We start from the raw sequence: 4,333 nt of genomic DNA, 5'->3' as shown, positions 1-4,333 counted from the left end.
TGGTCGCATTGTCCTGCTCCCAGCGCGCAGACAGAACCGCCCGAGGAAGCGCTGGGCGGCCGGGCTGAGTCCCGGTTGGTTGCCACATCTGCGTGGGCCTCAGTTTCCTCCACCGAACGATAGGAAGAGCCGACATGCACCACGGCTCGGCCTTTGGAAGTCCTGGGTGGGGTGGAAGGGGCGGGTGTGGAAAGGTCAGAGCTGGGAGCCCAGACATCCTGAGTGGGGACCCTGCGATGCGGGACTCGAATTCCGGGCTGGCGTCGGCTCCCCTCCTCCCTTACCCACCTCCTTTACTTCCTCCGCCCTCCTGCCCTCCCCTCCACTTCTCCTCCTCCTCTCCCCGCTCTCGCCAAGCTTGGCTGCCTCGCTGGGCCGCTAATTAAATGCAGGGCTGGGGGGGAGGGGAAGCCATGCGGTTAACCCCTTCCCCGCTGGTCCCTGGAAGCCTGCCCGGCTCTGGGGAGGGCATGAGTGTCCGATGCTGAACCCTCCGCCCAGGACTGAAGGTCCTGGAAAGCCCATTTGATGAATAGATAGACCAAGGCCAAGGGCCCGGTTCCAAGGCTGGATTAATGGGGGTTGGGGGACCGGGAGCATAGAACTATGGGGAAAGAAAGGGGAGATAGTAGCTGATGTAAAGAGCGAAAGGCAGAGATGGAGGGAAGAAAAGTTTGGTGGAGCCAGTGGGAGAAGGCCATCGACCTAGAGGAAAGGAGGAAGGAGACGGCTGGGAAAGGCTGGAGACAGGAAGAACATGTTTATCATGTTTTTCACTGGGATCCATCGTTCTTGGCTGGGACTGGAACGAACCAGTCTTCAGTGAAGATGGAGTGACTGTCTCCCAGGGCAGCGCAATTGGAGCTGGTGGTGACATGCACGGATGATCAGTATGTGACGATGGTGTGTGTATGGGGGGAGGGGGGCTCATAGGCCACCCCAACTTGTCCTGGAGGCTCCATGGCAGGCACCCTGGCCTGGCTTGCCCACTGCCCACTGACTTCCTGTTCCCACTGTGGGCTTGAACTGAGGGCCAACCTGCCCGGGGAGCTGTAGGTCATTCCAAGGTCCCACTCTGTCCTTGCAGTTCTGGGTCAGGCGGGGAGGACCCAGACACTGGCCTTTCATTGCCTGGTTCCCCCTTCACTCTGCCCACTGGCTACTGCCATTCACAAGCTGGGTAAACCAAGGCCCACATTCTTAGGGTGGGAACAGCTGGAAGAACAGATAACATGTAATGTCAAGTAGTGCTAAGAGTTAGGAAGAAATTGCAGGGAGGGCGAGTGCAGGGAGTGCAGAGGATCCACCTTCAAAGTGGGTGCTGTGAGGGTGCACCTGAAAGCCGGAGTAGCACGTGCAAGACCTGAGGTAGGAATGCACAGTATGTTGGAGGATCCAGGAGGAGGCCCAAGGTGGGGTAAGAAGAGGGGAGATGGGGGAAGGTAAGGATGGGAGGATCACAGGAGCACCCATCATACACAGATGGGGTGATGGGTAGTTGGAGTCCTCACCAACCCAGGTGGAGCCCATGACTACCCTCCCCACCTCATTTTCCCCACCAGTGCCCATGGTCCGGGAGGCTCAGGGGCCATCTTCCCTCGGAGTGCCACCCTGGCCTCCCCACACTCTGGCTTACTGCTTCAGCCAGTCTCCCTGTCACCCCCAGCTCTGCCCACTCCAGCTGTCCACTGCCAGCTCTTGCACAGGATGTTTCCTCACCTGCAGTACCCCACTGCTTTAGACAGTCCCTGCCCGCTTCCAGGCAGAGCCTGGAAAGTCTGCAGGGAGCTGGTTGCTTAGGAGGCAAAAGGGCTGAGAGGCATGGGGGAATGGGCATCTTGGTCCTTGAGTGCTGTCAGCAGCCTGGGTAAAAATAACTGTGCCCCTGCCCCCGGCAATGACGTGAAAGTGCCTGCAATGATGGGGGATGTGCCCGAAGGAGGATCTGGTAGAATCCACGTTGCCATGGCAATGCTGACTCAGGCAGAGGCAGGTAGCAGCATCTGGTACCCAACTGGCCTGTCCCCGTGTTCACAGCACCCTGCCAGGCCCCTACTTTGCAGGGTCCACTCTGGAAGTGGCTTCTGAGACTGGGAGAAGGATGGTTAAGACCCTGGGGTAGCTGGATCAGTTCCTGCATCAACCCATCCAGCACCTGCTGAAAGGTGTGAGATCTGAGACAGCCTCTCCCTCCTGTTCCCAGTCTCTCACCCTCTCTTCCTGCATCTCTCTCTGCCTCTCCATCTCAGAGTACAGTCCAAACCCTTCCCCACACATCCCAGAACCTGTAGCGGCTGTCCATTCCACCTTCCTCTCTCCCAGTCATTTGTTCTCCAGCCACACTAGCCTATGCTTTTCCTCCAGCACATCAGCCCACTCCCACCTCAGGGCCTTTGCACATATTGGTCTGCCTGGAAGACCCTGAGGGTCTTCACCTGGCATTTATCTTGCTTGATTCTTGGCTTCCTTATTATCTGTTTCTATCCCCACCTCCAGAGTATGGTCTGTGGTTCCTCTGGAGGCCTGTCTGCCAATTTCTGCCTTCACTTCCCTCACTGGGAAATGGGCAACTGGGCATGGTGGTCACAGTGTGACCTCATCGAGAAGGTGCAGATTAAGCGCTTACAACTGTGCCTAGCAGAGAGTAAACGTTCAATAAGCACTTGGAAACAGTTCCATGAGCTAGCTGCTAAAGGATAAACACAATGTGGTCCATCCACACAGTGGAATGTTATTCAGCCACAACAAGGAGTGACACACTACAATGTGGATGAACCTCGAAAATGATGCTGAGAGAAACCAGACACAAAAGGCCACATGTTGTATGATTTCATTTATTTGAAATGTCCAGAACAACCAAATCCATAGATACAGGAAGCAGATTCGTGGTTTAGGGGCTGGTGGAGGTGGGAACAGATATGGTTTCTTTTGGGGATGAAAATGTTCTGGAACTAGAGAGAGCTGGTTGCACAATATTGTGAAGGGCACCAAATGCCACCAAATTGTTCATTTAAAAATGGTTAATTTTATGTTAGTGAATGTTACCCACTTAGAAATAATAAAAAAGACATTGGGTAAAAGGAAATCTGGCCCTGGCCAATGTGGCTCGGTTGGTTGGGTGTCGTCCTGTGCACCAAAAGTTGCCAGTTTGATTCCTGGTCAGAGCACACCCCGGGGTTGCCGGCTTGATCCCTGGTGAGGGCGTGCAGGAGGTAGCCGCTTATTTCTCTCTCTCCCTCTCCCATCTTCTCTGTTAGGACACAGTGTGACAGGAGGCTGAATGGCTGGGATGATGTCAAGGACGTCTGGGTGCCTTGAAGAGGACAGTCTGCCCCCCAGGGGAGAGGGAGAAAGAAGGACCTACAATCTATGAGGGGTCTCACAGTAAGTAGGGGAGGCTATGGGGTTCAGTCCAGCTGAGGGCTTTTTGGGGAGCCTACTTTCTGCAGACTTATGGACACAAACAGCAAGAATAATTTTCTCGCCCTGGCTGGTTTGGCTCAGTGGATAGAGCGTTGGCCTGCGGACTGAAGGGGCCCAGGTTCGGTTCATTTCTAGTCAGGGGTACATGCTTGGGTTGTGGGCTGATCCCCAGTAGGGGGCATGCAGAAGGCAGCCAATCAATGATTCTCTCTCATGATTGATATTTCTATCTCCCTCTCCCTTCCTCTCTGAAATCAATAAAAATATATTTTTTTTAAAAACAATTTTCTCATTTTTAAGGAAAACAGTTAAGATATCCCTGGACAGTGTTGCTGCATCCAGACATCCCCCTCCAAGAATAGACTTCTAGGGGTTTCAGGAAAGGTTGCTTTTCCAGAATGTTCCGGGGAAACTGCATCCTGGTCTCCATGGTGACAATGGAGGCCAGCCACTGCGCCACAGTCCACATGCATTTAGAGACAAACCTCCAACCCTGGTCACCAGGGACACTCAATGTGCTAGAGGGTCACAACATGGAGGGACAGGACCTGGGGTGCTCACAGGAATGGTTTTCAAAGGAACAGAAGGGAATGAGGGAGGGGAAGGCTCATGAGGACCTGCAGAGTATTTTTAGGCACTGAATGTAGCCCTGAAATATTTCCACGGCCACTCCCGAGAGTGAGCTGGGTGACTATTTCAGTGCCTGGTTCCAGTGGAGGCGGGGCAAGGATGAGTCACCCCTGGGTGACTGGGCCTAGACCGGAAGGGGCCTGTGAGGTGACTGCTCACCAGGCCAGGCATCTGGTGCCAGCCTCTGGGGCATAGAGGACAGTGGCCTGGCCATTGCCCATTGGATGGCATCACTGCTTGCACCCCCCCCCCCCAACAATGGGCCAATCATCCTGACCTG

The 4,333-nt window shown here is 54.6% G+C and overlaps 1 long non-coding RNA gene across 1 annotated transcript; it reads right to left on the bottom strand.

The window, feature by feature from the left end:
* Positions 1 to 745: 745 nt before the first annotated feature.
* On the bottom strand, positions 746 to 3,061 carry LOC106727406. Its single transcript, XR_001363586.1, has 2 exons — positions 1,720 to 3,061; positions 746 to 1,215 (listed from the first exon to the last, which is right to left on the bottom strand). It is a non-coding gene; the product is annotated as an uncharacterized LOC106727406 (long non-coding RNA).
* Positions 3,062 to 4,333: the final 1,272 nt, after the last annotated feature.

The sequence above is a fragment of the Myotis brandtii genome, unplaced genomic scaffold, assembly GCF_000412655.1.
Source record: "Myotis brandtii unplaced genomic scaffold, ASM41265v1 scaffold421, whole genome shotgun sequence".
NCBI lineage: Eukaryota > Metazoa > Chordata > Mammalia > Chiroptera > Vespertilionidae > Myotis > Myotis brandtii.
The sequence above is the reverse complement of the archived record's forward strand: the minus strand, read 5'-3'. Positions and strand labels throughout refer to the sequence as shown.